The sequence below is a fragment of the Pteropus vampyrus genome, unplaced genomic scaffold (assembly GCF_000151845.1).
Source record: "Pteropus vampyrus isolate Shadow unplaced genomic scaffold, Pvam_2.0 Scaffold45, whole genome shotgun sequence".
Taxonomy (NCBI): Eukaryota; Metazoa; Chordata; class Mammalia; order Chiroptera; family Pteropodidae; genus Pteropus; species Pteropus vampyrus.
In genome coordinates, this window is record NW_011888826.1 from 4,778,253 (window position 1) to 4,802,584 (window position 24,332).

Genomic DNA, 24,332 nt, shown 5'->3' on the forward strand with positions numbered 1-24,332 from the left:
ACTCACCTTCTTGCACAATCAAGTTCAAGTTACCTTTCCGGCCATTACTGTTCTCTTTGGAACCCTTAACCTCAGCTATATTGATCTCCTTGAGATCTTGAACGCTTTTTGGAAACCTTGTTCTTTTTCTTTGCTCACACCCTTAAAATCCACATCCGCTTTTCTTCACTTAGCCAAGTAATTGGTAATACATGCCATTTATTGAGCATGTGCCGTGTGCCTGGCAAAATGCAGATGAGCACAGCATATTTATGTCACCTAATCCTCCCCACAACCCTATACTGTTAGTGCTATTCTATTATTATTTTATATTGATGTTCTCCTGGAACCTGCTTCATGAGGTTCTAGTGAGGATTTAATGAGACAGTTCCAAACAAGGGCATAGAGCAGTGCCAGGCTCAGAGTGCAATTCATAGTTCTGTCATTGTCCCTCTCTTTCATTATTCCCCTGTGGCAGATGAGGACACTGAGATGCAGAAGTGCAGGCCACCCCACCAGTGCGCAGGGGAGCTGGGGTGGGCATCAGCGCGTGTGAACGAAGACGCCAGGCTCCTCAGGCTGTGAGAGGCTCTCCTTGAGCTTGACTTGAAGCACCTTCTTTGATTCTCACCAGCAAAGAGGCTGCTAGTCTTTAGACTTTTATTTTTGCTTAGGAATAAATGATTACTCATTGGTTAATGAGTTTAACTAAAATGTGACATTCATAAACTAAAGTGAGCGTTCCCCTGGGCTTTCCTGAGTCCCCTGTGGGACATCAAGCAGCTGAGGGACCCCATTGCCAGGAGGGATGCCTGACTTTTGGGACAGGGCGCACCCGCAGAGCATCATCTGTCGGAAGTGTCCCGCTCCCGCCCTTCCGTGTCCCTTCGTGTCTTCACGGGGTGATGCCGCGGCCCAGGCTGCGCTGCAAAGCTCTCCTGTTCTCTGTGCAGTGAGAAGAGGTAGGTCGGCCTCCTCTCCTTTTTAAATAGACCACGGTCAGGAAATCTGAAGAGTCACCTCATGCCCCCTTTGAAAGCAAAACGCTAACTTGAATTTATAGTATTCTTTTAATATCTCACAGTTTGTTTTGAGCTATCAATGAGAATTATTTTTATTGTGTTACTTTTAATGATGGTAAATGCTTAATATAAAATTTACCATCTTAATAATTTCTAAGTGTAAAGTTCCCAGTGGTGTTTATATTATCGCTTTTTAATTTTGTGTGTCTTCATCAGCCGCATCGCTACAGCTGGTATGTAAGGTACTTACGGGCTTGGGTCAGATATTGTCCGTTCCACTGCATTCAGTCAATGCAATCATTGTATGCCTGTATTCCTAAGCACTGTGTTTTGCATCCCTGACTTTGTCTGGCACACAGCAAATGTAAACATTTGATGACCGAGTTTAGGAAATTTCTTTTAGGAATAATTTTTAGTGGTGGAATTTGAAAACAGCTTGCGTGAAGAGTCACAGTTTATTCTTTTAAAATGCCAAATAAGACAAGCTTTATTAAGGGCGATTTTCTCACTTTAGAAAATTCGTTATTGAGTGATGGGGATTAAGATTTTCATTTCCTCCCAGCAGGACTGGTATGATAGACACTCTGTGTGTGTGTGTGTGTGTGCGTGTGTGTGTGCGCGCGCACATGCGTGCGTGTGTACTTAAACTGCAGTGATCAATATTTTCAATTTTAGTCAGTCTATTTATTCAAGAATACAATTACTGACATTTTATATTGCTGGGTCAGGAATGAAAGATTTAGTGTGTTTGATTTAGGTCCCAAACTCATATACACTGTTCTGTTTCTGGGGAGTCAGTTTGGTTTAAATATAACTTTCTATTTGGGAAATTTTAGAAATTAGTGAATAAAATAATGTTCCCTTTCCATCGATGGGCAAAATGTCATTGTACTCAGACGGTTATGATAGAGATGTGTCAACTTAATTGACAGGTTAAAACTGTCAAACCGCCTTTGATTTTTTAACCAAATGTGGATAGAAATATATCATGAAAAGTTAGTTTTCTTTAGTAGAAAAAAGTGTAGTTGGTCATAGTGTTTAGGGACACAATAAATGTCAGAACTGCCCTTAGTTAGGTGAGATGTTTCCGTTTAACTCGTAATAGTCTTGGATGGATGGATGGAGATATATACTCTATAATTGATCACTCACCACCATCACACCAAACATCGTATAATTCCCAGGCTGCACTGCATCTTACACAGTACACATACAACAATATTGTTCAGATTGAAATTGCTTGTTTCAATTCTTAATAGGCTTGTTTCTCTTAATGGACTGTGGGTGACTGACTTATGTATCTATGTTTTTAGTGCCTAGCAGAGAGTCCAGCATGGAGCAGAAATGAAACAAATGTCTATAAATTGAAATAACAGCAGAAGTGCTTATAAAAGCAAAATGGGATGCAGACTGCTTATATTTTAGCAATTAATGTTTATTCTTAGTAAAAGCAGTGGGCAAACATCCCCTAATATTTACTTTCTCTTATAATAATATGTCAATGGTATGTTTTTCTTAGCATTCCCTGGAATTACTCAACAAGCACACACAAAAGATACTGTATGTAGTAGATAATCAATTACTATTTGATGAATAAAAGATGAGCACTTTTCCTAATATATGCCATAGAAACGTAAATAAATTATAATGTTGATATTGCTGTTATTGATGTTAACATTAATAAAATATGGAAGGACCGACTCCTATTTTAATATTTCTGAGAAATATCACTTATACAGCATGACCTTTAAAGTGGTCACTGTCATTAAAGCTTTGTGTGTTCTGCTGGGTCCCAGAGTTCGTGGTTTCATAGGAAGGATAGAGATTTCCCTGGAGGCCTCTTACACTTGTCTTTCCCTGTCACTTATTGATCGCACGTTCGTTCCCATGAGGACGATTGATAATGCCAAGAGGAACTTCTAGGATAATGTTATTTTTATGTGAATTGACCGAGGCGAGGCTTAGAAGAAAGGGCGTTAGTGTTCTGTTGCGGCATACCGGATTCCCACAGAATTCCACAGCCACGTCTTAGCTCACAGTTCTGGACATCGCAAGTCCAGCCGTGGCTCAGCTGGGTTCTCGGCTCAGGGTCTCACACTCAAAGTGTTGGCCAGACTACATTCTTGGTTAAAGCTTCATGGAAGAATCTGTTTCTAAGCTCATTGAAGTTTTGGCAGGATGAGGTCCCTGTTTCCTTGCTACGGGCTGAGGGCTGCCATAAGTTTCTAGATATTTCTAGAAGCCACTCACAATTCCTTGCCCTGGGCCTTCTCACATACCCTCTCACAAGTGTTCTCACGATGTCACAGCGGGATCCCTCATCACATCTGCCTCACTTCTGATCTCGTTGGTGTCTCTTCTGTGACCACAGAGAAAACTCTCTGCTTTTAAAGGATTCATGAGGTGAGGCTAGGCCCATCAGGATAATCTCCCTGTTTTAAGGTTAATGTGCCATATAACATACCTAACCACAGGAGGGAAGCCCATGATGTTTACTGTCCTGGGACTAGGCAGTGTGTGCACAGCAGGGGCTGGGAATTCCGGGGGGCGCTGTGACAGTTCTGCCTCCACAGAAAGTTCGATTAAGATGCTCAGGAAATGCCGCACTTACCTCGGTACTTATGATACTCTTGCTTTGAGAGGCTGAAGACCGCGTTTTATGGACTTCCTTCTTTCTAAACCATACTGTATTTCCGAGGGAAAGGGAAGCGGTCTGTTCTTCATATAAAGAGATGTTTTTACGGTCAGTGGGGCTTAGGGTTTGGCCTTTGTGGTTTTCATGCTTGATCTGTATTCTTTCAGCCAGTCGCCCCAGGGCCTGGCCAGAGGAGGACTGCAGTCAAGTGTGCAGTCTTGCAATGAACATAGAAACCAAACTAACCCATGGTAAGGGCTTAATCCAGGTTAAGAACTTGACAGGCGAGGCCATAGAGAGGGCTGTGAACTTGACAAAGGATGCCATAGGGAACGGCCCTGAGTTCATGACCGGAGGCTCCGGTCGTGACTTGCCAGAACCACTATTTTTGGCGGATTAACCTGGGAATTGTATATGTGGTTAGAGGGGAAGCCAGAAGCAGAAACCAATCAGGAATTCAGAAGTGAATGCTCATTTATCAGTGGCAAGGGAGATTTGGGAATTTATTGTGTTCCTTGAATTATATAAATAGTGATAGTGCTAATAAAACAAGAGTGGGGAAGCTTAACCTGGATAAAAGAGAAAAGCAGGCCCCCTTTTATGACCTGTGATCGCCTGAGTAGCATTATTAGGGGCGACCATGTGCAAGTGGTTTTTAGGCTGCATGCCAAATAAATCATCATTTTGTTATAGAACTTGCATTTGTAGTTGGGTTAATGAATATTGTTTGAAGTACATGTACATTCTTTTTCACCTAAAAAACATTACTAACCAGAGGCATATGGGGTAAAATGGATGCCCAGTGTGTATTTTACATAGGGTTGTATTTCACATTTATAGAATTTGGCCTTGCCTGTTCCCCTACCTCTTGCAAAAAGCAATATTCTTTAAAATGAGGTGGATAATGGCTCTGTAATATTTATTACTTTAGTGATAGGACTTTCAGTGCTTCTGGGGACTGTCCTCCGTTTAAATCACCAACCAAGTCACATACTTGCCTTATACTCGCGGTTTCCTTGTGCTCAGTATTTGTAGGGAGTGTGGCATTTACTTCCAATTTCCTCGACTGTTTAAAGAATGTTTAAGATTTAAAACAAACAAACAAACATAGAAGTCAACTATGAGCTCGGGAGCCAGACAGTAAAGATACCTGTTTTCACATGAGTATAAAATGCTGCTTTTGCAAATATTCCATGCAGAGTTCTCACCACACAGTTGGCTGATAAAACTGTAAATAAACTAAAACTGTATGGCTTTGTTTCCATGGGAAGGAGAACATTTAGCTTCATCTTTTGTGACTAAGCAAAGTTCTAAGACACAGCAACAACAGTAAAAAGAGGTCACGGAAATCTGCAGCCTGGCGGATCAGAGAAGTTAAAATTCTGACGTTTGGGAAGCAAGTCCACATTTTAAATCATTTATTCATCTAATAAATATTTATTGATAACATGCTCTGAGCCAGACTCTGTTTTTCTACAGGTTGGGGATTGAGCAGTAAACAAAAGCAGACAAGAAGGTCTGCCCTGGTGAGGCTTACATTTCAGTGAGATGAGACAGAAATATGGAAGATATGAAATAGTTCGTATTTCCAGTGGTAAAAGGTACTATGGAGGAAAATAAAGTGGGGATAGGGGATGGATGTGTGTTAAGGTGGTAGGCACCACTGTCTGGCCCTGGACGGGGCTGGAGACTCACAGAGTAGTGACATCGCTGCTGTGGTTATTAGGTTATGTTAGACGATGAGACTCCATCTCAGCAGATTCTCCTGCTGGCCTTGAAGAAGGGAGCTGTGAGACGGCCACGGGGCAGGCACTGTGATGCATCTGGGATATGACAGTGGCCCCACTCAGAGCCCACAGGAACACCAGGGCCTCGGTCCTCCAGCCTTGAGGGACTGACCTGTCAACAACCATGGGAACTCGAAGGAGAATTCCGAACTTCTTAAAGGAAGACTGCCGAGATGACACCTTGATTGCAACCTTGTAGGACTTTGAGCAGAGGGCCCAGCTAAGCCACGCCTGGACTGACCTTGACAGCGACTGTGAGACAGGAAGTGGGTGTGGTTTTTAAGCTACAGATGGGGGCCAGCGAAGGCTGCCTTGAAAGAGCTTTTGGAGTTGAGAGCGCATGGGAGAGAATATGAGCCAGGCCCTTTCTGTGGGGGCCTGGCAGTGCCTGGAACAGGAGGTCATGCTGTCGGAAGTGAGGTCCAACAGTTTGCCTGGACTCAAAGTGGTTAGGGCTATGGGGCTGTTTTGGCTCTTGCCCTGAAGGCAGTGGGAAGTCATGAGACGGTTCTGGACAGAAGAGTGACATGGTCCGACCTTTGTTTTAACAAAGTCTCTGTGGCCGTTGTGCTGAGACTGGACAAGGCCAGGAAGACAGGTGCAGTAACTCAGAGCACAGATGACAAGGTCTTGGGCCAGGGTCCAGCTGTACAGGTGGTGAGGACTGGTCGGGCTCCGGAAATATTTTGAAAGTTGAGTGTATGCGATTTAATGACAACTGGGACGTGTGATGTGATAGAAAGTGAAACATAAAGGATTATTCCGGGGTTTCTGGCCAGGGCACCTGAAAGGAAGATGCTGCCATAAACGAGCAGAGGAGAGTGTCGGGGGGCGGGTGTGGGAGGCGGTTCAGCCGCTCAGTTTGGGACCCTTTACGTTTGAGCTGCTGATGACATGCAAATGGAGACACCGACTCACCATCGGATGTACCAGTCTGTGGTCAGGGGGAAAATGGACTAGAGACTCACATGTTGGGGTCCTTAGCACGTATAGGAGCTAGAGCCATGAGAGTCCTAAGATGCCACAGAAATGGCTTAACACCTGGACCTTGGTGAAAATAAATATTTTCAATCAGCTATTTTTAAAACCAAATATTTTCAGTATTTTCTATTTCAATAAAATTTGTTTTATTATAAGCTTTTGTTCAATATTTGGCCTGACTTAAAATGTTTTTTTCTTCTCTAAAACTTCAGCTCACTCAAAAATTTTTCCTGTTTGCTTTCAATATATAGAATTATGTATTTAACCCTGGCGGGTATGGGAGTAAATCTTGCCACCTCCTGATTGGAAGATTCTAGCACCAGCCAGGAGCAATCTGTGCCCAGAGGGCCTGATCCCTCCATCCCAAGGGCAAACACATGTACATGCCTGTCTCTTTCCAACCCCAGCCGAATAAGAGCAGGTGAAGTTTATATGCCTCATCCTAGCCCTCACCATCATTACTTCAGAATCAGTAAACCATCAGTGTGATTTTTCAAAATGGGATTTACAGAAGACTCATTACTTGCTGGGTATAGTTTGCTGTATTTCTTCAATTAGACACACTAAACAAATACACAAGGCTAGAAGGGCACCCTCCAGCGATTTAGGAGATAAGATGAGACTGCAAAGAACAAAGCCGTTGAGAGTGGGTATGAGTCAGGTCTGGACCCTTTTGTAGTCTACATTTATCCAAAGTCCTGGGACCAGTATATTTGTACCAGAGGCTGGTTGTAGTTGATGATGGGCATGGGGAGAACCATGTCCCTCAAAAGCAAAAAGCCTCCACTATGTATACATCTGTTTTTATATAAGTACTCACTTTAGTTTATGAATTTCTTTTTCAGACTAGTTACATATTTGTTCATATGTCTGTAAAATTAACAATTATTTCATAGCTCTTTCTCAGTCCTCTGTTTTATTTTTCACTCTGTTTTTCACCATATTATTAGATGAGCTATTTAATGTAGTATTGAATTGCTACATTATCAAAATCTCACCTTTTTAAAAAAAGGTGATAATCTTTGGGAACTGAGACAGGTATTCGTACCCTCTCTTGTTTCAGAAAGGACTCACGGGGCAACCTTTGAGAGTTTGGATTTTGAGTGGTTTGCCTTCTGTAATGAGGATGCCAACCCAAGGTCGCCACACAGGCCTTGTCACCCGGGACAGTAAGCGGCGGGGTCAGAGAGCAGCAACGTTTGTCTGCGTCCTGACTTCCGGCGCTAGAAGTCCAGCATAACTACCCGGCCTGCCTGCCATGAGCTCAGACCTGGAGGCAGGTGTGCGCTGTGGGCTTCGTTTGAATAGCACCAGTCTTCTCCCAGCCCTCTACATCATCCTTTTTGTCTTTTTTTTCTTTCCATTTGGGGTTATGTTACTTTTTGGCATTTAAATAGTTACCATTCCTGATCTAAAGATTTCATTTTAATTCATTTCCCTTACACCTGTGGACACAAATTCTTTTGTGTCATTTGAGGAGACATCGTGCTTTTCTCTACTTCGGGTTTTGTGTGTTTTTCAAAGCATGGCATTTTTCAGTGCCCTTTTGAAGCTGAGTGTAGCAGTTGTGCTCTTAAGTGACAGAGTGATTCTTTTTTCTTTTTAAGGTGCCTTGGGCCTGTTGAGATCCAATTCTGCTCGAATGAAGCCTTCCCTTGTAAGTAGAACACTCTTTAGCCATCTGGAGTCACACGTAGGACATGCTCTGTTTCCAGCTCTGATCAGCATTAACTAAACCTGTTAATGTGCTGTGTGCAAGAAAGGAGAAACACCTTCAAACCTTGCTTCATTGTAAAAATAGCAACTTCAAGAAACATTGGATACAAGGGATTGCTTTTTATAGTTCTTTTTTTGCTCTGAAGTATTAGTTTCCAATATCTATCTGTTAGAGACCAGATTCCATACTGTTAAAAGAGTCCAGTCTATATTGGAAGTTGGCAAACTGTGGCCCACGGGTCAAATCCAACCCACTGTCAGTTTTTGTAAATAAAGTTTTATTGGAACATAGACGTACTCATCTGTTTATATGTTGACTGTAGCTGGTTTCATGCTACAGTGGTAGAGTAGAGAGGTCGTGACAGAGACTATGTGGCCTGCAAAGCTTAAAATATTCACTCTCTGGCCCTTTACAAAAAAGTCAGTCAACCTCTGGTCTAAAATATAACATTTTTTTTAACTAAAAATTGTCAGTCATAATTTTGGAATAATTGATATTTAGCTTTTTAAAGTTGTCAGGATGAGTCCATTGAGAAAATAGCCAGTGGTTATTTTAATAAAATTTAAATGTTGTTTAACTTTTTAGTACCATTTCAATTTCTACCAGTTATCAAAATTTATTTAACTGAAGAAGCATAATGTGTGGAAATGTAAATTAAAAAGCATCAAGTTACACTAAAAGAGAACACTGACATTTCTGTGTAAACCTAAATATTAGGCTGCATTTTCATAGGGCTTGATAACATTTAAAACTAAAATCTTCATGAAAGTATGATTCCCATGTCTCCTGAGGTCTCCCTCATAAATTGCCCAAGATGACATGTTTATAGCTTAAAGGAAGTCTGAATTTGCTTTGACTAACATCAAATGAGAGCTTAGTTTGCATAGATTCCTGTGTGTGTGCATGTGTCTGTGATGATTTCCATGCTTTTCTGATAGGTTAATTAAATTTTCATACTAATGCATAGTTTATTTTAACTGCTGCTCCATTTTCCATCAGCTTTGGGTTGTTAATGTGTGTTCCGATATGATAAGGATGAATCTCCTCTCTCCAGAGCCCTTTCCATCCGCATCCCCCATGTAATTGCAGGGGATCGGTGGGCAACCAGGACCCTGAGAGAATGTTCTCGCCTTGGCTGTCTTGTGCTTTGGGGGCTAAGGCCAAACACAAGGCTCAAAGTCAAGACGCCTACATTTTTCAGTGGGAATGGTCTGCCTTTCTTTCCCGTCCAGAGCTGGTAAGTCAAGGCAACAGAGGGATTGTGTTAAATGCTGCAAGATCTAATTACTGCTTGCTTTATAGCCACATGCACACCATGGCCGAGGACGGAGTTCATTGTCATGAAAACACACTCACCTGGTCGTGGGCCACCTGGAGGGCTCTGCTCCCCTTTGCTGACTCCTGTGGTTGGTCACTGCTCTTCTTGGTGAGAGCACTGGACCAGCTCACAGGACCCAGGCCCGGGCAGCCAGGTGAGGGCCCCTAGAGCACAGGATACTGGCAGGGGTGAGGAAATGCCGCGCTTGCTTGTAGAGTGCCTGAGAGGAGCTGGGTGTGCGTGCACATGCACACATGCACACACGCATGCACATGCACACACACATGCATGCATGCACATGCACGCGCACATGCGGACACACACACACACACACACACTCACACATACACATACCACAGCACTTTTAGGCAGCTAAGCACACTGTTTTTGGCAAGTCTGCTCTTTATTTCCTGGACAGTGGGAAATTAGACTGTAGTTTATTTCTAAATAGGAATAAAGCTGGAGGCTCTGCCCTTTTAATTGTTCCTATTTCTTCTACTGCTGTGAATTGAGCTTGAGGATCCGAATTCTCCAAAGCAGACTGTTTTAAATCGAGAGCCCCCCTTTCTGACCCTCCCGGTCTCTTCCCAATCACCTTTTAAAGCTCCCGGGAAGGCTTCGAAGCTCAGAAACAGTAGTGCGGCTGCAGGGCTCAAAGGCACGTGTTGGGGTGACTGCCAGTGTGCCCCCTGGTTCCACCCCTCACTGGCTGCTGTCTCAGTGAGTGTACTGACTTCTCAGTCAGTTTCCTCCATTTAAATGGTGATGGTAGTATCTGCTTCACAGAATTGTTGGAAGGCTTAAATGATTAATGTGTTTTAGTATGGAGCCAGGCACACAGAAAATATTCAATAAAGGTTCGCTGTTCTGGGCCATAGCTGGGTGAAAGACTGACTGCATTCTCGTTCCTTCTTCGTTCCTTCACGCCCGCAGAGGCGGCCGTCCGACCATGTTGCTTTGACTTGTCATTTGTAGTGTCAATGAAAATAGTTTGCCCCATGGGACAGGGATTTCATCACTTACATGTTTTAGAATTGTCTGCACGCGGCTTTATAATTTTTTTTTTAATTTTCTGCAGTCACAGCACCCCTTATTAGCTGTAGGGGGGCAGCTCCCACCTCCCGCCCTTCTTAAAAAGCTGTGAAATAGCTGTCGATACAATGTTTTTAATTTTAGAAATTGAGTCTTAATGAAATTAAGCAACTTAACTTAAATTCATATAACTGGTTTAAATAATCAAATCCCAGATTATTTAAAAAGCATTCTTTAACACAAGATGCTTAACTGTGTGTTTGTTTTTAAGAATGATATTCAAGTCAGTCTGAAAAGGCAAGTTATATAGTATATTTATATAAAATATGTATTTTTTCCAAAAAACTGCTTTATTACAGACATGAAACAAATAAAAGAAAAATAGTTTAGGTAAAAGCTGAAGAAGCAAAAATAACTGGGGGGAAAAAAGTATTTTAAATAGGTGTTACCAGTGGTTAGCTGTTTAAAATAAGTTTTCCAGGGCTTACAAATAGAAAAAAATATCCTCTGGTCCTGATAAAGTAATCTCAATATGAAGGTACACTATGACTTTAAAATAAGTAAACTATAACTGTCGTAAATTGTTGTAGAATTGGGTCATTATTTTTCCTTACATAGACATAGCATACTACATATAAATAAGAGGCTGTGAGGTTCAGAAGAATTTAAAATAAAAATAATTTTATTAGGGTATCAAATCAGTAATAAAACTTTTTTAAAAACTTTGTAGAAAGACTATATTGGTAATATTGTTTTTCTATATAACATGGGGTTTTGTTTTTGAAGTAAAATTTATAGATCTTAAGCATACAGTTTAATAAGTTCTACCAAGTATATACACTCATGTAACCACCCTAATAAAGATATAGAACATTTTAATCACCCCAGCAAATTCTCTTTTGCCACCTTCTAGTCAGTTCCCTTTTTTTTTCCACCCCAGAAGAAATCATCGTTCTGATTTCTATCACCATAAATTAGTTTTTTCTGTTTTCGAGTCCGCGCAAGTGGAATCGTGCAGTAGTAAATCTATTTCGTGCCGGCTCCGTTCAGTCAGTATCACGTCTTTGACTCTCGTCCTTGTTCTCTCAGCTCCTCCCTTCTGCTGCTGAGTCGAACCCCATCATCGCACCCCACAGACCTCAGTTTGTTTGTCTGGTCGTTCCACATTCTGCCAACATTTGGTATTGTCTTCTTACTTTTAGCGATTTCAGTGGCGATGAAGTGGTGTCTTCTTGTAGTTTTAGTTTGCATTTCTCTCAGGACCAATGACGCTGAGTCCCTTTCCATGTATTTGTAGGTCTGTTGCGTATCTTCTTTTGCGAAGTCTCTGTTCAAGTGTCTGCTTTCTTTTATGTTGGATTGTTTGCCTTTTTGATATTGATTTGTACTTCTTTATTTTTTATGGCTAAAAGTTCTTTTTTCAGATACATGTATTGGATATATTTTTTTCCCGTTTAATGTTTTGCCTTTTCCTTAATAGTGTCATTTTATGAGCAGACATTTTAAACATTTTTGAAGATCAATTTGTCATTTTTTCTTTTATGTTTAGTGTTTTTTGTGACTGTGAGATATTTTTACCTGCTCCAAGATTGCAGAAACATTCTCCTCTGTTTTTTTTCTAGAAGCTTTATAGCTTCAGTTTTTAACATTTGGGGCTATGATTTATCTCAGGTTGATATTTTTGATGTGAAAGAGTGGTCAAGGTTTATTACTTTTCCAAATGGATACTCACTTGTTCCATCATCATTTGTTGAAAATACTTTTCACTCTCCAATGAAGAGTCTGAGTTCCTTTGTCAGAAACCAGTTGTGTATTTATGGATGTATTTCTGGACTCTCTCTTCTCCTTTGCCTTTCCTCGCTTGGCCTGTCCTCGGCTGGGGTTTGAGGCAGGAGGCCACTGCCCATCTATGCAGGGCCCCGGCTGTCTCACCTAAAGCATCTCAAGGAGTTGGAGTGTTAATCCTTGTCAGCTGGACCACCCATCACTACCGATGGAGGAGCGAGGCCTGAAAGATTTTCCACGTCACCCAGAGAATCCAGGATGCACTGTTGTGTGGATGAGCTGCGCCCATTGTACACAAACTAAAATTAGCCAAGACTCTCCCGCTTCACCACCACTCCACCCCACTGTCAGGATAACGGATAAACGGGTGCCATCTTTTTAAAGCCCGGCACTGACTCATGTCACTTATTCAAATTGTTTTTGTTCCTAAACAACAATAAATAGAAATGTGAAAAGCATGCTTACCCTTCGCGGGAAAGTGATTAAAGCTATAAAAGCTTCTTTAGTCTAGAAAATTTGCAGATTCCATCAAGATGTCAGGTGGGCATTTTCTGTCACTGCCCTGTGAACTCCTGCAGGGCTCGTCCACTAACCTGTTAGGCACTTTATGCCATTTGTTCCCATTACAGAACATTTTTGCAATATTAATTTAAAAGCCTCCATATAATTTAGTAAGCAAACCACTTGTGTAGCCTCGACTCAGACTTTATGATAAAAAGCATTCATCATGTGCTAGTCCACGTAAGAGGAGTTAAGCTTTCCTCTTCATTAGAAGACCTGCCTGCCGTGGAATTAAAATAGCTTCACCCTGAATAGGGAGCATTGACTTGGCGAAGATATGAGCAGACATTCAAGAGGAATGTAATCGAATACTTGAAATTTAAATTAGCTTGTAACCTGACTTTGAAAATAAAGTAAAAGAGAAACCTAAGAAAGTTTCCTTAAGGTGAATTAATGTCCCTCAGATTACTTCCAGTTTCAAAGCTAATAATACATACACGATAAAAGTAATATGTAATGAAGTTTATCTTTTCCATGTGTTTGTTCTCTGTGATAACACTGATCCCAGGCTCAGAAAAGATGCCCTACCTAGAGAAAGTCCACATCTGCAAAAATGACTTTCAAATATCACCAGAGATTTATAAACTGTTCCAGTAATGTTTGGAGGAATAACTTTTTTCTTTATTGTGTTCATAAAGCATAAATTGTTAGCCCAAGAAAGAACCTTAAATAAGTGACACAGATTTTCTTCTTTATTTAGAAACTATTCAGATGCTCATATTTTCAAAGGATTCTTTCTCTTCAAATAGCTTCTTCCTTATTTTTGAAGGACACGATATATTTTTCTGGTAAAGTCAGTGAGTGGTAAACGTTCCAGGAGAATAACACTTGTAAAAGAAAAAAGGTCCCATAATTATTGTCACTGCCCTTAACAGGATTACATAATGAAAAATTATTTCTTTACTATAAAAGAAAACACAGAAAAGGATCTCTACATGTGCAAATAGAAACAAGAGAAATACAGGAAATCCAGATACAGGAACTTAGTCACCATTTATGAAAAACCAAAAAGAAACTGGGGGGTGATTATTTTCAATAGGAAAAAATTCTTGCTTTTATAGGTAATTACACACTTAACTGTATAGATGGAATAGAGTTCAGTTTGCTTCATGGCAAATTTCTGTTAAACAAATCCCATTTGCACCTTAATCTCTGTTGTGGAACTTAAAAATTGGTCCCTAGATATAATAAAATTACTTTTCGAATGTACACATATAAATGGAAATGCCTTTATGACAAAACCATCAAACCATTATCTATCAATGATACTGAGCTATGGTTCATGAGGTTTTTTAAACTGCGAAAGTATAAGTAGAGTTTGTATAGGCAGACACGCTGAAAGGTGATTTCTAAACTTTATTTTAAACTCGATTCCCACTGTGGTAGTAACAATTATAAAGCTTCAGAAACTTGCCAAGGTTCCAGTCAATCTTGAATTATGCTAATGTTTCTAACTTCAAATCCAAAGAAATTATTTTTAATTTTCTCCATCACTTAACTTACTGACTTTTTTCCAGACATTTGAACCTGGCCATATTTTCCAAGTGTATAAGAATGCCTTTAGGTAAAAAGGAAAGAATAATCCCAGCCTAAGGAGGGGAATATCTGAGCTGTACTTAGCAGTGAGGACTTGCACCAGTGCCAACAGACGCCTTAATGTTTAATGATAATCAGAAAATTGACAATCTAGGCTGAACTTTTAGTTCTCACCCTAATGGTTTGATTTATGGCTGAGAACAATTAGCACATCAAAATCGTGTTTGCTGAGGCTGCCACTTACTAGGTGGTTAACAAAGCTGAGCTGTGCCATGTAGACTGGCTGTAGAACAGATCCAGTGACCAGGGCACATGAGGCAGTGAGAATCTCTGACCCTGAGACTCATTAAAAACTTGCCACCCATGATTTTTTCTTTTCCAGTTGGGTGAGAGTGGGAAAAAGTACAGGGTTTAAATAAATTATTTATATTCAATAATAATAAGAGCATAGTAGAAAAATTAAACACTTCAGACAAGTCAGCCATGCAGAGGTAATTATTTCCATTGTGGCATTTGCCCCTAGATATTTTCTCTGTATATAGTCACAGAGATATATGTATATAAACACAGTGATAAGTTTAATAAAAATAAAATCATAATATACCTTGACTTATGACTCACTTAATATTAAGCTTTATTTCCATTTAATAAATGTATATAATTATCACTTTTGAATAACTGCATAATGTTCCATTAATTTTATTTATACACCATCATTATGCAACCAGTCGGCTATTGTTGAATAAGATTTTCATTTTTTTACTCCAGAAAATGTGCCGTGTTAAATATCTTACTTTTTTTGGGGGGGGGGGATCACATATCCTCAATTATTTCCAATTTATTTTTGCATATGAACCCAGCTATCTCCTAAGGATGATTTTCCCAAAGTGAATAGTCGGGTCAAAAGGTATACACATTTGTAAAAATTTCAAGAAGTTTTTCCAAATTGCTCCAGAAAAAACAATTGTGCTTATTTAAATTCCAGAATTTCTAGATGTTGTTAACAATCTCTTAACAATATAACATTCTCATCTGGGTCCTGCTTGGGGCATGATGGTTACATATTTATATTATATACTTCTTTTTCTGGGAGTGGGTTAGTTTTTCTAATAACATTAATATCATTTGACCTGGATGTTTTATTCTGCCATCAGCCAAGCGAGAAGAATTTAGATAATGTTTGCAAAGTGCGGGGCACTCCCTAAATGCTCTTTCTGTTTAGTAGCTCATGTTATCCACACACCTTCATCCTCACGTTACAGATGAGAGAATTCAAGCATAGAGAAATTAAGTAATTTATCCAAGGTTGCCAGCCAGAAAATAGCTAGATAGGGAAAATATAATGGGGTAGAAGATGAGAAGTATATCATGTTCTAGCAACATAATTTCCCTCAAGGGGTATCATTTAGGCTGTAACCTCCAAAGTATTGATATGTCCATTTTCAAAACAGCTATCCTTTTGCTTCTACTGACTTTAAAAGCATCAGAAAGATTCCTGATGAATTGTATAGTAAATTATGTTCTCGTGGTTACATATTTGTTTAGATAAACATCTAATCTTTCAAACTTAGTAAAGTTAAAACATAATTATGAACATTCATGCCATGCATACTTGAAGTTCTTCCACAAAGCTTTTGCTTAAAATAGCAGCATGCATTACTCATGCGAGATTACATGTCTTGATGTTGGACAGTAAGTGTAGACATGCATTCAAGAGCTGGTGCTGATGCTCCACAGAACTATTTAGACTCATAGGAAACATCATTTCTTGAAACACATAGGCATTCCACTTTGAGAGACAAAGCTGAAGTTTAGAACATGAGTCCATTTATTATAATTTAAACTTTTGTAGGAATTATCCTGTGGCCAAAAGAGAGAAAGAGGCCAGTCCTGGGTCTTTTTGATAGTACGGACATTGTTGATGAGCTAAACATGTTCAGTCCTACAAGATGCCTGTCAGTATCCAAAAAACATGGTTTGATTCGAGAATAGAAAGGAGGCTAATAAGCTCAGGTCTACTTTTGCAACTTAATTAATAGGTCTTACTAGATAATATCTAATTATTATTAGATTATAATATCTAATTCTTATACCCATAGGATATTTAATATTTTGTGTGTAGGAACAAACCACCACGGTTTTAGTGAGAAGAGTGAAATGGGAACCAGTTAAGTCTGGTGTCCCTGTGAGTCCTGTAACCACCCTGGTCCCCGTTTCTCATCTCTGAAATGGGAGTAGCGATAAGAATACTGCTTTGACAGCATTTGGGGTAGTCTCAAAGCAGAAAATGTATGTGGAGTTTTCTTGTCAATTTAAAAACTCTGTTCAGGTTTAACCATTGACATTTTCTCTCTCTTCTTCCCTGGTTTGGAAGGTCCATGTCCTCATCCCAGCACAAGTGATAGGAGCTAACTAAATACTAGTTAAATGTCATTATGAGGGAGGAGGAGCTTTGATGACAAGGAACCCCATTTGAGAACCAGATAATGCCAGAGCCCGCATACAAGTAACAGTAGGCTCTTGAACACTGGGTGTTGTCGGGAACCTGGTAGCATTCTTAATGTAAGTTCATATTTAATCATCCCCAAAACCTTGAGCGGAAAGGCGTCATTGGTGCGGTTTTCTTGCTAGATGAGGACGGTGAGACACATACGAGGCTGAATAAGTTGTCCATGTCTACAATGCCCATGGATGCTGGAATCACACGTCCCACAGTCTGATGCCAAAACATACCTAACTACTGGGCCACCCACCTCCAGAGCCTCCCTAGCACCTTGGAGTCAAGGCAGCTTTACTTATCTTTGTGTTTTCAGTGCCCTGCAGATATAAAACCACTACGGTTTGCTGAATAAATACATGAAACCTTTTCTGCTCTATATAATTTTTTTCCTTGAGAGAAAAAGCCTTTACATATTATCCTGAAGGACACACATATCCAGATTGCCCCATTTTATGTGAAAAGTATGAGGCGAAAATATAATTCATGGAGAAAAATCCATGTGTCTGCATGGGGAGGACGACATTAGCAAGTCTTCTGAAAACAAAAATGTGTTCTTTCTTCCTCTGCTTCTCCCCACTGTGAGGGTCTGAATCTGTCCCCAGATGGGGCTCACCTGCCTTCCAGCAGTCTCTTGCTCTATGCACCTGGGCAGCTGCATCCCTGATGTCTCAGCTTTGTCATGGACCAAGGGTGGTGATCACACCAGAACAGAAGGATAGAATTCTATGTTTGAAGAAAATGCCTGCCGTGAATGCTCGAGACCGAATCCCAGTGTCGTCCTACTTTACTCGAGACCAAATCTCAGTGTCGTCCTACTTTGGAGGCCCCCCTTCCTGAAGCCCCTCCCCTTCCATCAGGCTCGCAGGGGCTTCCTGCCTCCCTCACCTGTGATCTCTGTCAGAAGAAAGGCCGTATCCCAGCCCATGGTCATATAATAGGGGCTCAATATGTATTTCTTGAATTAACAAAACGATGTCACCTTAGTATTTTAGGTTCTCAAATTACTCTCTCTTTGTTCTAAATTTCCATTTTTGAAGAACTATAAGCATGCTAAGGATTAATCTTAGTAGTTATTAAAATCATTCCCATTAAGGTATAAATCACTGATTTCTTAAACCACAACAGTGGCTTTGTTGTTGTCAAAGAAGATGTGTTAGGAACATTAATTTTTAATGGCCCGAAAGTCTGTTCCTGCAGGGCACTCTGCTGTCCACGTGCCATTTGGACACGTGTGTTCTGATACCAGCAGCCGCTTACATGTGCACGAAAATATCCATGTGCACCTCCCACCTTATCACCTCACGAACGAAGCCACGCTTGACTCGTAGACCTATACAAATATGAGTGAAAGGAAGGTGCGAGTTTTTATTTCTAGAGAATATAGAAGTCCTTTTAGTATGTAATGCTTAAATTTGTGTGCAGTGAGAGATTTAAAAATTCCCTGCAATTAATTATTTGACTTTGTAATTAAAAAGTAATCATTCGGGTAAAAATGAACTGTCTTAGAAGGCAGACGAACCAAAAATATGTTTTCCTAAGAAGAATCTGTTTGTGAGTTAGAACCACGAAATGCAGAATAATACCATCCCAAGGAAGGTTTTTCTCATTCGGATTGTTCATTAGGCGTGTAAGTTGGGCTTTTTACATCAAAATTCCAAAACTTTTAATGTCACTCTAATCGTTCGGATTTCTTAGCTTTGCGAGGGGAAATCCTTTGCACTCTACAGTAGTACAGCTCTCTCTTCATCCCGTCCGCCTGCACAGAAGTGCCTCTGCGGGTTCTTCTCAGTTTGGGCCATGATTCTGAACGTCGTGATTAGGTTTCTGTCAGCAGATTCGAGAGCTCACCTCCAGCCCAGGAGTCTTGTGTACTGATAATAAAAAAAAAAAACTAGCACAGCGTAAGTAGGGGCCATGTTTTCGGGGTGAAGGACAAGGGGAGGTAAGGCGGTTTGGCAGCTACGCAGACTTCGGCAGCCTGCCAGATTTGTAGGCACACGGTGCTTCCTTGCCCTGGTGTCGGGGTGCTGCTTGTTGGGAGGAGGGTACAGAGGGCATGAGATAGAAGCAGGTGTAAATTTCGTGTATATAAATCTTCTTGAAGTTTAGTCCCATAGCTCAGAAATTAATTTTTCTCTTCTCCTACCATGCGACTTTACACTTCTAGGCCTGAGAAACCAGTTACATTCTTGGTTTAAAAGACTTGATTGGGCTGATACTGACTTATGGAAAAGCCACTTCAAAGTCCAAAAGTCTTGACTTCGGTGGTCCATCCATTGCGCAGGCTGGGACGACAGATGCTTGGAGGTTTATTATAGAGGGATACAGCGGGCACGCGCTTCAAGGAAATGGAGAGAGGGGGCCTCTGCGTGACAGTCCATCCAAGCACTGTGGTCAGGCACATTGACATGCTGTCCAGCCCAGCAAGGGTGTGTGAGTCCCGGAAGTCCCCCCACAAGGGTGCCTGAGGTGCCCTGGGCCGTCAGCTTAAAGATACAGGCAGAGAGTTTGAAGCTGTCAGGCCAGGGCGTCAAACCTTACTATGGTAGCAACTGCTAGGCAGTGACAGCAAGTCTCCATGACCAAGCGCCTCCTGAGGTAGCCTCCCCCGAAATTCATAACTCCTCCCCTTCCATGTGTTTTGACCAGTACTGTAAAATATAAATCATTAGAAGAAAAAGAAAAGGAAAAAAAGAGCAATAGTGTAGGCAAGTCTGAGAGAAGACACTGCAAGGCGCCCAACTGGGCCCCACAGCGCCCCACAGCGAAGGCTCAGCCGGTTCACGTAGCCTGGGAGACGACCACGCAAACATGATCTCCTCCCCGGCAGGCGCCTTCGCAGCTGGCCCTGGACTGGACCGGGCCGGAGCCAGAGCAGGAGCAGACTCGGCGCCAGCCGCGTCCTGCTCGGACATGCAGAGGAACCTCTGAGGCTCTGTTCAGGCTGGGGCATCACTTCATGGTAAACAGGATGATGCTAAGAATCAGAAAGAAGAAGGAGCTGGGGCCTCGCATGGCCTTTGGAGCATCTGGAGTGATTTCCAGCGGCCCGAGTCAGTCCTTCCCTGACCAGCCGCCTCACAACTGCATTGAGTGAGCGTCCTGTAAGAAGAAGAAGAAGGAAAAAAAGAAAACAAAAGCCGACATGTGAGTGTCACGAACGGAGGAGGAAGGGGCCCCAGCCACCCGCGTGCTTCCCCAGTGGTCGTCCTCCTCCCGGTAGCCAGAGGACACTTCTACTGCCCGGCCGTTCTTTCCTTTCCCTGGGGCTGGGGGTAGGTGGTGTGCCAGAGCCCCTCACATGGGCTTAGGGGAGCCGCTGCCCAGTTCCACATGCAGTGACTTCGTGTTGGTGACCTGCAGTACCACCGTGGAAGTTTTACGAGCAGGCTCTTCCGATGCTCTCAGCCCACCAATCTACGTGTGCAGGGCTCTGTGGCTCATCCTGGACCATCCTGGACAGCTGGCCTCTGATCCCTCTCCTGGCAGAGCTGGAGGAGTAGAGCTGGGCTGTGGATCCCCCAGTCAAACATCAGCTCTGGAGGCCCAGCTCGTGATCAGGCCTCCCCACTCCCAGGTCCCTGTAACTCAGAACAGAAACAATTGCCCTGGGTCCCTTCCAGCACGATGGAGTTTCACAGACAACTGAAGTTGAGACACTTCTGGTCAGAATATTCTGATGAGTCTAAAGTTATCTAGGAGCCATTCGTCGTGATTAGTCTGTGAACCTGATTTCTTTTCCAAGGGGAGAAGGCTAGAACAGAGTTCTGTATGGAAATTCTCGATAGTCTGCCTCTCCTCCTCCAAGGTTAGGGAACCCAAACAGAACTCGAGGATGTCCGTTTCTGTGGTGACTGTCTCCTTCTTCCCAGGATAGCTGACGTGAAATGTACACATTTTTATTCTTCGTACAAGAAAGATTGAAGGTTTTGACTCGGAAGATAATGGGAACCTGTTACTATAAAGAACTGGAAGGAAGGTGTGAATGGCAGACTTCCAGGGGGCATTGACCTAACCATTTTCCTCCTCTCGTGTGTGCTGTTGCAGCTGTGTCACTGCTCCCTCTGTGTCCTCTGGGACACGGCACCCCACAGCACCCTCGGCCTTCACCCACACTCCAGCTACAAGCCTCCTTCAGCCACGCCAGACTCGCCACCCTCACTCATGCACATTCACAGCAGCCTGCACTTCCCAGCAGTTCACCCTATCATAAGTACTCAGTTGTTAATGAATCACTTAATGTTTATCTCCCTCATTAGAATGGAAGCTCCTTTAAAAATCAGACCACTCCATCTCACTGCCTGCAGTGTTTCTGGTGTCCAGCACTGGCCTTGCACATAGTAGGTACCTAAAACTATTCATTGAGTCAATGAATGTTTTTTCAGAATAGAGAACGAGTTGACTGAATTTCAGAGACACAAGTGCTTGTTCTAGAGGTTAAAAAATATATGGGCTCACCTAACAGAATGGCAATAAGAAAGATTACCAATGAACTGTTACTCAGTTTCCGACAAATATTAGTTCTAAACGTGCTGAAAGATAAGACCCAAGAAAGAATAGTTGCTTCCTCTGAGAACATGTCTTATGCAAAACAAGCGTGAGACAAATTAATCAAACGGCTTTGTAAAAGTGCCCCTTTTTGGAGCCCGCAGTCTGTTAAATGAAGAGGAAGGCAGAGCTGTTGGCTGTTTCCTAGATAAATGCCTAGAAGTGTGACCAGTCTGTATCCTGGCAGCCTCCAGGGAGCTGCGCCTTAGGCCAAATCACTGAAGCCAAGTCCTCTTGGAGTTTTAGCTCCTGATCATGGTGATTGGGCTTTGATAAGTCACATGGACAATGCTTGGAGGTAACGCACACAGCATTTTCTTTAGCAGGTTTGTCTCTATCACATTTTGTGTTTCCATCTACATTTGTACACAATTTTTCACTCTTGATTTTATGGACCGTGAGTTTCTTTGCTTTCCCTTGAAGTTTACGAGGCATGTCATTCCTTTTCCTAGTTTATTTCCCGAACGGTTTATGGCGTACAAAGATTGAAGGATGAAAAATGCCCCGTAGTCAATATTCCTTTTCCATGGCTACTAATTAATCCCTGAGAATATTTGGTTCCTTAGAGCAAATCATAATGGCTGTTGAGCTTGTCAGCATTTTGTAAAGGTTTTCAAATAAAAATCAAAGCTAAACTTAAGTTAAAATTAAAGACTTAAGTTAAAAATAAAGACTACACAAATGAGAAGTTTACATATTATCGTTGGATTGACTGGTAGGACAGACCCATTTCTGGGAATTGTGAGAAATAGATGTAATAGATTAGCAGATTTGATTGATATCATCCCAGGACGATATCAATCAATTTTGTAGCACATATTGAGTAGAAAGGGAAGAGAGGCCGTGGGGACAAAGGGTTCCTTCGACAGGCTAACTTCTCTCTTTCTTTTTTTTTCACATACATTGTCATTTTAAACTTAATCAAACACCTCGTTATATAAAATTTCCCCAATTTATATTTCATAGAAAATACTTTTTCAAATGTATATCATTTAATCTATATTGCAAGTCATTAGTGAAATATAATTATAAACCCATAATTTTCTGAAAATTCCTTTTACGACCGATTCCTATAGAGTTAACTGAAATTAATAACTATTACGTATCCAAAAAGAAGTTGGTAAAATAATTTTTGTCACTATAATGAAAACTAGTAATGGTTCTGTAGGATTAACCAAGCCTGCCACTAGCTTGTCCCCATTAATTACTTCTAAATGATGTTTCTGACAAAACTGAACCATGAGAAGTGTTTAGATACTACTCTTCTGAGGAGTGTGTTACTGGGAAGAAGATAGACAATGTGGTGTGGGGAACAGATTGCTACTATTAATAATGGCTTAATTTAGAACTCTCTCTGTGCCTTTTGGCGATAATCCTGCACCGTATCTCCCATTATTGCATCTGAGACACAGAGAAATCCAGTCACTTGCCCAGAGCCACACAGGTGAGAAGTAGCTGATTCAAAAGTTAAAACGCAGGCAGTCTGGCTGTTAGAATGCATGTGTTTTACCTAAGCATCAAACTTCCTCTCACAGGGTTTGGCTTCTACAACTAATTTTACCATTAAATTGTGCAGTAGGCAAACTTTTTGTTATTGAAAATGTACAATGTAAATATGGTATTGATAGTATGAAATTGAAGACTTATAAGAACTCAGGAAATGTGAAAGGGCACACAAGCGAGTAATACACAGATCATTTCCTTAAAATATAAATTTTAATATACAGAATAAAATCTAAGATTTTATCTTCCACTTTCTCCAAAATTTGTGGATGTGAATGCTTCTGAATATGACCAGGAAAATTTCTGTTTGGGTTCAGTACATTATTAGACTAACTGTACCGTCAAGTTTGGTTTGATTATCGTAAGTCACAGAAGTTAACAGGATTTACTTTGAAAATCTGTTGCTTTTTGTAGGTGATGGATTTCCAGTTTTTTCTTAGTTATGAGTTTTCTTCAGCTTCAGCCTGAGAGCCAGATTCAAAATAAGATCCCTTATTTGACAGCTGGTCATCATTTTAGGCTTAACCGAGGCAAATTATTTAATACTTTATTGAAGATCATACAAAGACCCCCACAATAATTTTAACTCCATAGTAATTTTACCTGGATTCGAGAGTGGGCACATTTCTTTAATTTTTGCTTTTGCAATGACTTCTGAGGTCCTTTTTCCATCTCTTCTGGCTCTGAATTATTATTCATCACTCTAGTCAAGACCATGATTTTTGACGCCTTGATTAGTACTTTTTCCACTGTGCAAGGAAATCTGCATGATATCTCAAACAACATTGAAAACTAATTAGCACTTTAGGACAAATAAGTGGCAACTGCTAATCAGGGTAAATAAAGTGAGACTCAGATTTTGTAGCACGACCACTTAGATCTTCGTGGTATCGATTGTATTTTTCATTCCTCAGTGCAGGAATCTGTAGTTTAAGTCAGCCGGTGGTACTGTACATCGATTTAACCACTCTTTGTTTCTCTGGGTTGGAAGAAAAACAAGAATGCGCTTTAAAAATCACTTACAGTTTATAAGGTGACACATTAATCCTCAGAATGACAGGAAATCAAGATGATTTTGTCTGTGGGGTTTAATTTATTAAAATTTAATTTGCTCGTGTGCTTTGCTCCGATAGCTCGGCGCTAGCAAACTAGCTATAATTAGATTAGCAGCCTGCTAAACGCTGATGACAGCCTGCGCCTCAGAGAGCATGTGCTGGATTCTGCCTGAGCCTCTCCTCATTGGTTGCTAGCACTGCTGCTCGCCAGTTTGATAGGTTTCCACTGTACTCTTTATGCATTGGAGACATAGATACAGAGATACTCCGCTGTGTTCTGGCCACAGTGGAGGTGCTTAGCTGGTAACGTTAAAAGAAGGAAGAAGGCACCGAAGAGAAGGCGTTAGTCTTTGTTGTAGAGCGTCGGCAGTCG

At 41.2% G+C, this 24,332-nt stretch overlaps 1 protein-coding gene across 6 annotated transcripts in view; it reads left to right on the forward strand.

Annotated features, from left to right (window-relative positions):
* The window catches only part of FAM110B (family with sequence similarity 110 member B), a 116,701-nt gene that overhangs the window by 16,088 nt on the left and 76,281 nt on the right, over positions 1-24,332 (forward strand). For 4 of the 6 annotated variants that reach the window (XM_011359178.2, XM_023530055.1, XM_011359177.2 and 1 more), the window contains exon 2: positions 8,012-8,061. The exons of the other annotated variants lie outside the window; for them this stretch is intronic. The gene's annotated coding sequence lies outside the window, so the exon portion shown is untranslated. The remainder of the gene's footprint in view (positions 1-8,011; positions 8,062-24,332) is intronic. 6 annotated transcript variants of the gene reach the window in all.